We start from the raw sequence: 9,676 nt of genomic DNA, 5'->3' as shown, positions 1-9,676 counted from the left end.
ATAAAATGAAATGGAGATCTTTTTTAAAGGTTAAAAATTCATTCAATTTTATGTCTTACAGGGCTTATACTGAGTTTAATACTGTATAACTGTATTAATTCAACTGTGAATGTAAAAATTTACAGCCACTTTTGAAAGAGATGCAACTTTGCTCTGGAAATTTTTATTGAATATGTTAATGCTGTAATTAAATGTTTCTAATCATGTGGTTATTAAATAAATAATATTTTGTTTTTTGTTTTTCTTGATGCAGCAATAACTAGGAAGTTGAATTCATTTATTCACTATGAGAAAAGAAAAACTATGATGACATTGAAACTAGAAGAAAACTTACCTTCATAATCTCTTTCAAGATTTATGTGCCCTTTCGCTTGCATTTTGTCCTTATCACCTAATCACCCTTTCTTGGTCTCTTTTTAAAATTTTATAATAATTTTGTTTTTCTTGATGCAGCAATAACTAGGAAGTTGAATTCATTTATTCACTATGAGAAAAGAAAAACTATGATGACATTGAAACTAGAAGAAAACTTACCTTCATAATCTCTTTCAAGATTTATGTGCCCTTTCGCTTGCATTTTGTCCTTATCACCTAATCACCCTTTCTTGGTCTCTTTTTAAAATTTTATAATAAATCCAGTTATATGCATCTGAGGGAGACAACGTGGTCTTTTTTTGTCCTTTGAGTTTGGGTCACCGTGTTAATATTACACTTTCTAGGTGCACCACATACAATTTAAAACATTTAGATTATGGCCTTGGTATACTTATTCTTGTATCTAGGCTATATAGAATCTATTTTCTGAAAGGGCCTGAACCCTCTTCATGCAGCAGGCTTTGAAATCTCTATTTCAACTCTCATTTGAATGTATTGTAGTTTAAGTGTCTCTCAGTGCATTATCACTGTTAATTAAATCTGTATAGTCTTTTAAAAGCTGTTTCTGGACCCATCTTGATTCTGGATTCTATTTACTCTAGTGACCGTTGATGCATCCCCTAAGCCTAAATTAGCTCAAGGGAAATCTACATCACAGTGTTGATTTTTTAAAGATAAGTCTATCATCTAATACCTCTAAGCATTTTCACACATTTTACTTTGAAGTTTATCTTCTCCTGTAAACACTATTGATTTTCTGTTTTTTGGCCCAAGAACAGGGACCTTACATTTATCCCTGTTAAATGAAAATATGTTATTTCATCTCAGATTCTTCCAGCCTGTTAAGATCATTTGGTGTTATAATTTTCCATCCAGCACAGTCTCTATCCCTCCCATATTTGGCAACTGCAAACCTGATTAGTTTTTCTTCTAGATTTTCATCCAAGGTGCTATTTATAAAATGAAGAGGGATAACTTTCTTGAGAAGTCTCTGCCTACCTAAGGGCACATACCATCGTCCTTCTCTTAAATGTCTCTCCAACTGTCTCAACTCTTATGGTTAACCCTTAAGGCTCCCTGTGTTGAAACCTTATCTTTTTTTAAATTTCCTAGCTATTGTGAAAATACCAGCAATGGACATGGTTGAGCAAGTATTTTTGTAGTTGTAGATCAAGTAAAATATAGGCCGAGTAGTGGTACAGCTGGGTCACGTGCAAGAATTACTTTAAACTTTTTGAGAATTCTTCACACTGATTTCCATAGTGGCTGCATCAGTTTGCAATTTCACCAAAAGTAAATGAGAGTTCCCCCTTCTCAGCATCCCTGCCAGAATTTTTTTTTTTTTTTGGTCATTTTTTCTTGATTTTAGCTATGCTGACTGGGGTAAGATGAGTTCTTTGTGTATTCTAGGTATTGATCCTCTTTTGAATAAATAGCTGGCAAAGATTCTGTCCAATTCTGTGTGGTTCCTCTTGAAAAGTAGGTACATGTGCACAATGGAGTTCTATTCAGTGATAAAGAAAAATGAAATCATGAAAATTTTTTAAATGAATAGAACCAGAAGTTTGTGCTAAGTGAGGTAACCTGTATCCAGAAAGACAGTGCTACGTATTTTGCTGTTTTTGAGTCCTAGTCCCTAATCTTTAGATTTGAGTATATAACCTGAGCAGCCACAGAGTGACAGACACAGGAAAGCAACTATGGGGTGAGTGGGCAGAAGGAGCTCTAGAGAGAGAGTTAGCAGAATGGAGGCTCTATTGAGGGGAAAAATAGGGAAAATTTAATTGAGGAGAGGGGAGGGAGGGTAATACAGAGGGAGAAGGAAGAAGGAGAGAGAAATAGTACTAAGAATAAAAGAAAAATCCATAAACATTATTTTGTAGGTGTACTTACATATAGCTTACTTAAAATACATATATATGTATGTGCATGTGTATAGCTGAAGGTTATCTGACAAAAATCCCAGTGTCAAGCAAGGGAAACCTCCCATCCAGTCAGGATAACCAAGAGACTCCAAAAATAATATGCTCTATTGCCATAGCCCTTGGTTATATCCCAGAACTTGAAGGTAAGACCATATTGCTGAAACTAACAGACACAAGATTTTAAGTAATGAAGCTAGAACTAACCTGGATGCCTCCTCCATTTTGACTAGCTCTCATAGTATTGGAAGGTGCTATGCAACATGTCCAGGAAGAAAAACAATCAACAATACTACCCAGCTGTAAAGCCTAGGAACCATAACAATGACAGGCCAGGCAAAATATCCCTAATGACGCAAAAGTGGTACTTTTGTCTTGGGAGATATAAGTAGTTGTCTAATTGGTCTTATGGGCCCCACAACAGAAGGAAATTTGAGGCTGAAAGTATAAACCTAGTCAAATGCTCTTTGGCAGGAGAGGTCATAGACCCTAGAGCAGAACTTACTAGTACTACCATTTTCCTAAACCAGGATAATTTCTAAATGTATTCTAAATATGTATCTTATTTACACTGATAGATCACACAGTGAAGCTCTCATCACAGGAGCTTCTTTCTGCAGCAGATGATGATTATAGAAAACCACAACTGGTCAAAATGGAGAGAATGTATGATGGTGGGGTGCTCAGCCCCAAATGATACATCTACAATGCCACCCTTACACATAAACCTCAGAGAAAATTGTGGTAGAGGAGGCATAACTATTTTAGGAGCTAGTGGCACCGGGATGACTGCTGCTAGATAGTACCTCTTAGACACGATGGGGAAGCTGCATCCATCAGATCTCTGGGAATCAATGGATACTGAGAGAGAGAAAATCAGTTTTCTCTAGGAATTAGTTACCTAAAAGGTTAGTCAATCCTAAGTGGTCAGCCCTAAATGCATACATAAACAAGCACCTCTCAGTGGACTCCAAAGTCTTCATATATGTAAAAATAATCAATGAAGAGGTCTTAAAATTGTGAGTTTGGGGAACCTGAGGAAAGTTGGAGGGGAAGAAGGAAGGGCGTAAATGATTGTGTGCAGTAGTAGAGCGTGAAATTCCCCCCAAAACACAATTTTTCAAGCTTTTCTTTATAAACTTCAACTTTGCTTTATGAAAAATAGAAAGTGAATGAGAACAAAATTATGGGCATAACCTGCGGTTACAAATGAAAATTTATCTTTAGATAGATACATAACTCTAAATCAGTTTCTTTGGTTGACATTCTGTTAACTAATAGTTCTGTTAATTGTAAAGACATTCAATTCATAATTATCATTCTTATGTACATAAATACAAAATATGCTTTGCTTCCTGAATTATTGAAATGCAAATATTCTATGTCAGGTGCCTTATCTCCAATAGAACCTCTATGAAAGATGACAATGTGGAATGAACTACAACATAGTATCCCTGGTCACTTTTTTTCTATCACTTCTGAAAATACTGTACTTAAGGAATTCTACTCAATTGCTAGCAGAAGGACAATAGCCCCAAGGGAGAATGTATGAAGTATTATCTTACTGCCACAAGACTTTCTTATTACATAAGAATTAAAACATGAGGACAAAAACTTCACCACATTTGCACGCAAGAATTTATGCTTTCCAGGAAGAACCAACTTACCTCTGAAAATCAATAGGCTCCTGAGAAAATTCATACACTTGTATGAGGATTCACATACTCACTAAAGAATGCATATTCATTCATGAAAAAGTCAACATACTGTGACAATAAACTGTGTTCTTTGGGAAACAAGCCAATCCCATGAATATCAACCCATATAGAAAGGAAAAGATGAACTTACTTAAGAATCAACAGGTAGAAACATTCATTATGGAGAATGAATTCTATGATAAAAATTCAGTGATCTATAGATCACTCCTGATAATATGTCAAGGTAGAAATACATTGAGTTCTAATATTTCGACTTTTAAAAATATATGATGATGGGAGGTGACTTATGCTTGCAGCAGATGGCTATTAGCACAGAAATCCACAATTGGCAAATGTGAAGAAAACAAGAGGCCATAGAGTGTTTATCAATGAACAGGACTCTCTGTCTCCCAAGGTTCATTGTGGAAGAGGAGGCTGACAGATGGTAAAGGCCAGAGGGGATGGATGGCCCCAAGGAAACATAGTCTTCTAGACAGCTTATATGAATTCACAACAATGATCAAAGCAAGCTCAAACAAGACAAAATCCCAGCATAATCATGAGAAAGTGGTTAAGAAATCCCAACTCAACTTAAGGAAGTTTTGACAATTGATGACATCTAGGAGTTAGAGAGAGTGTGTCTTATAGGGCTAGGACTCTTGGTGGGCCCAGTGGATGGACCTACAGTGAAGGACATTTGGGGACAGAAATCGAGGAGGGTATATTGTATGAAAATCACAAAAATTCAATTAAGAAGTGTTTTTTTAAATTACTAGAAAAATTCTTATGAAAATGCAAGAATACAGTTTCCAACTTTCTTCTTATTCTGAGATCTAAGCTTAATTTAGTTATCACATATAAGTACATATTCAATATGACCAATCATCAAGATGCTGGACATGTAAAAATAATTCTAAGTTCTGAAATATTTTAAAGTTCCTTTTTTCAAGACCCAGACCAGGTGAACATCTTTTTGTGAACCTTTACAAACTATCCCAAAGAACATAGGACTCCATCTACCATAAGCAACTCATACTGATCATATTTCATGTAAACCACTCTAGAGTGAAGCATGTATACACTTGAGCATGCTTTGTGCTTAGTATAGTGTGTTTAGGGATAAGCAGACTATGGGTATCCACGAGTTCAAGACCCCATGTGAAACTTCCTAGACCTGTCAACTGCCAGGAAGTGGGCCGTCCAGAATTAGAGTGCAGAAATGATAGCATACTTCAGAGCTCTGATGCATGTGGTTGCTCCTGTTTTTAACCCTTCTGTACAAATGATAGTTCACTAAACCTTGAAACAACTATTTTAGGTTTCAGGTGATAGAATCACTTGGAATAGATATCAGTGATAAATAGTGTGTAATGAGTATTACACAGATCACTTATCTAATTTTAGCAATAAAATTGATTTCTTGAAATTAATCACTATATCAATAGCTAGAAGACTTATTTTACATTGGTACATTCCAGAACACTGTGGAAAATAGAAAAGTAAATCAATTTGTGTCCTGGATATCAAGACCTATTTCTATATAAAATAATATTTTGGAGGTGGAACTACTGCACTGCACATTGGCCGTGATAAATATTTGTTGTGACTATGGTGGATGTGTGCCTTCACGAAAAGCTGTTCTCAAAATCATAGCAGGCTGTCGTTCAGTTGGCACGCCTGTGCACACACCCAGCAAAATGAAGTGAACAGCTTTAGGGAAGAAGCAGGGAGAGGAAGAGCGTTGATTCAGGTCAGTTTTGCAGCTGATGTTTAGGAAAAATATTTCCCATGAAAAGGTATTGGCTCATAAAATAATCAAATCTCTTTTACTGCCTTTAATTCTCAACTTTCTAGCCCTGTCCTCTCACTTCCCATTGATCTTTGCTCTTGGTTTCCTTTTCTGGTTTCACAATTCCAAGAATATCATAATATCAAAAGCAGTGCTTTTCACCTTGACCCTCTTTAAAATGGACCTCCTTGATCCTAAAAGATACATACTGAAAGGGAGATGGTGTTCATGTGATCTAGTTGGTTATCAATAAGAGAGCAGATGTCACATTAAATTTTCCCAGAAAAACTCTTAAGTAATTTACATAATTTGATTAAACTAAAACGTATGTTTAAACTTGTTCATCCGTTCTAGGGTTAAAATTGGTTTGCTCATCATTGTGACTAATACTAAGGATACAAAAGGAAGGTGTATCACATGTGCAATGCTTTTTCATTTTGTTCATATTCTAGAAACTTTAGCTTTTATTACTATTTGCAAATATGTGAAATATATAAAAGACTTAGAAAATGTAGCACTGAAAACAAGACATACAATAAATATTGACTAAGCAACAATAGAACTCTGAATAATCATGTGGATTTGATTTTTTATTTTCTAACTATGAAAAGGATATCAGCATATACTCATTAAAATAGAATTGATTTTATAATCAATTGACAGGTAATTTATTAACAATCAGTTATCATTTTTGTTTATCCATGTCTTTGTTGTACCATGTGGTAATAATTGATGCAGGGTTAAGAATTAGGGGAAACAAGAGACATACAACTTTAAGAGTTTTATTTGGGTGGATAGGGAGAGGTTATAGACACCTAATGAATCTGCTATTCCCATATAATGGAGGAGTAAATTAAAATGTATTCAACAAGGCATATAGCTAATAGTAGAGAATGCAGATTCTAAGATCTACAAGACTGGATCCAAGAGAAACAGTTCTATAATGGTGACATATTGCATCCCAAGAAACCTGGTGGTCTAGTATATCAGATGACCTGGTATTTTGAAAACTGTGATGTGGATGCAGGAGATGGTTGCAGGGATGCAACACTGCTCTGGAAGTAAGTTCTAGTACAACACCAGCAGTAACTGGAGGTTGGCGTAGTAGATTTCCCCTGGCTATGTTATTGGAATCCTGATCTAAAGTCTTTACTCCTTTGTATCCAGATTTAACTTGAAAAGGGCTATTGAAAACTCTCTTTGCTCCCCCAAAGGTTCCTAGTATAACCTCTCCCCTCCCTTCCCAGTTGAACACCCTAATTTTTCTCATCTCCCCCTTGATTACGTGGGTTGCCTACAGTCCTCCTCCCTCAGGTTCTTTCCTTTCCTTTTCCTCCATGGTTCACTTCCATTTACCTGACTTTTGTGGTTACATCAGGATATATACTCACATATAAGGATTTGGGACTAAAATCCACAAAGAAGAAAGAACATGTTCTGCTTGTTTTCCTGAGACTGTGTTACGTCACCTAGTATAACAGTTTCTAGTTCCATCCATTTGCCTGCACATTTCATGATTTCGTCTTTCTTTACTGCTGAGTAGAACACCTCTGTGTAAATGTATCATATTTTCATTGTCCATTCATCATTGAGGTTGTTTCCATTTCTTAGCTATTATGAAAAGAGCACTAACAAACATGAATGTTCAAGGGTCTGCAATAGGATGAGTCCTTTGGGTATATGCCAAAGGACTTGTATAACTGGATCACATGGTAGATTTATTTTTTAGTTTCTTAAGAGTTCTAAGCACTGCTTTCCACTGTGGGTGCACCAGTTTGCAAGACCACCAGCAGTAAATGAGTGTGCACATTCCTCCAGATTATTGCCAACATTTGATGTCATTTGTTTCTTGATTTTAGCCAGTCTGACTGAAGTAAGATGAAATCTTAAAGTGGTTTGTATTTGCATTTCCATGATTACTAAGGATGTTGGAAACTTTTTAATATTTTCTTACCCATTTTTATTTCTTAGTTTGAGAGCTCTCTGCATAGGTCCTTAGCCCATCTTTTAATTGGGTCATTTATTTTCTTGTTTCTTTGTTTTTTGAGTTCTTCGTATATTCTGAATATTAATTCCCTGTTGGATATGTAACTGGTAGAGATTTTCTCCCACTCTGTGGGTTTCCTTTTTACTTCTTTGATTGTTTCTTTTGCTGTACAGAAGAGTTTTAATTTAATAAGGTCTCATTTGTCTCATTTGATCTTAATTCCTGAGCAAATGATGTTTGATTTAGAAAGTCCTTTCCTACACCTATATCTTATAGGGTACTGCCTATGTTTTCTTCTAACAATTCCATAGGTTCATGTTTCACACTGAAGTCTTTGATCCTTTAGGAGTTGACTTTTGTGCACTGTGAAAGATAAGGGTTTACAGATGGAGATTCAGTTTTGCCAGGACCATTTGTTGAAGATGTTCTCTTTCCTTTAATGTGCGTTCTTGGCACCTTTGTCAAATACCAGGTTCCTGAAATAGCCTTCACTCATGTTTGGGTCTTGTATTATGTTCCACTGATCTACATGTCTGTTTTCATGTCAGTTTGAGATATGGTACCCCTAGCATTTCTCTCTGTGGTCAAGGTTTCTTTGGCTATCTGGGTTTCTTTTCTGGTTCTGTTTATTTGGTATTTTATGTGCTTCTTATAGCTATATGAGAATATAGGTATAATTTCCTCACTTCAGGGAAGTCTTCTGTAATACTGCTGAAGACCTGATCTATGCCATTGATCTGAGATTATTTTCCTTCTATGCCTATGATTCATAGCTTTGGTCTTTTCAAGATGGTGTCTCAAAGTTCTTACATATTCTTTGTTATTTTTTTTAATTTTTCATGGTCTTTGATTAAGTGGTCCAATTCCTGTATTTCATCTTCAAGTCTTGATACTTGAAACTTGATAATTGATGCCTGATATTTGTATTTGATTGATTCTGCTGGTGAGGCGTTCCCCCTAGGATTCTTTTTTTTATTTCCATCTTCACTTTAGCTTGTGTTTTCATCAGTATTCCTCTTTCCTGAATTCACTTTTCAGATACTGAACTGACATTATGTTTTATTCAGCTATATATTTATATTTTCTTCAGTTTCAATCAGGATTTTATTCCCATCCTCTTTGAGTTCATGGAGGTGGTTGTTTATGTCCCGCCTTTAAAGTCCTTTAATTCATTGGTCACGTTTGTAATTGTTCTTTTAGCTTCTGCTTCTTGGGTTTCCTCTGGGTAGTTCTCATTGTAGAACATTTCTATATGACAGATAGTTGTGATGGGAATGTTTCCTTGGATTTCATATTATGGTATTTCTGTACTGTGATCAGGGTATATGAATGTCTTTTGTGGGTTATGAATCTGAAATTCTGGTCTGGCTTTGTTCAGCAGAAATATGATTCTGTTATTGTTGTCCTTACTTGGTTGGTTTCAAATCAAATATAAAGAGTTAGTAGATCAATCCTTCAAATACTCAGTATTTATTTATTTTTTTGGGGGGGGGGAGGAAAGGGTTTATTTGTCCTACAACTCCCAGGTCGCAGTGCATCAGGGAGCCCAAGATAGGAACTCAGGGCAGGAACCTAGAGGCAGGAGCTGGAGCACAGGCCATGGAGGAACGCTGCTTACAGGCTTGCTCTCTTGGCCCCTGCTCAGCCTGCTTTCTTTTTTTTTCTTTTTTTTTATTTATTTATCTATTTATTTTTTAATTATTTAATAACCACATGATTAGAAACATTTCATTACAGCATTAACATATTCAATAACAATTTCCAGAGCAAAGATGCTTCTCTTTCAAAATTAGCTGTAAATTTTGAGGTTCACAGTTAAATTAATACAGTTATACAGTATTGAACTCAGTATATACCCTATAAGACATAAAGTAGAATGAGTTTTTACCCTTTAAAGAAGATCTCC

The sequence above is a fragment of the Nannospalax galili genome, unplaced genomic scaffold, assembly GCF_000622305.1.
Source record: "Nannospalax galili isolate Female #2095 unplaced genomic scaffold, S.galili_v1.0 scaffold52, whole genome shotgun sequence".
Lineage (NCBI taxonomy): Eukaryota > Metazoa > Chordata > Mammalia > Rodentia > Spalacidae > Nannospalax > Nannospalax galili.
Note: the sequence above shows the minus strand (reverse complement) of the source record.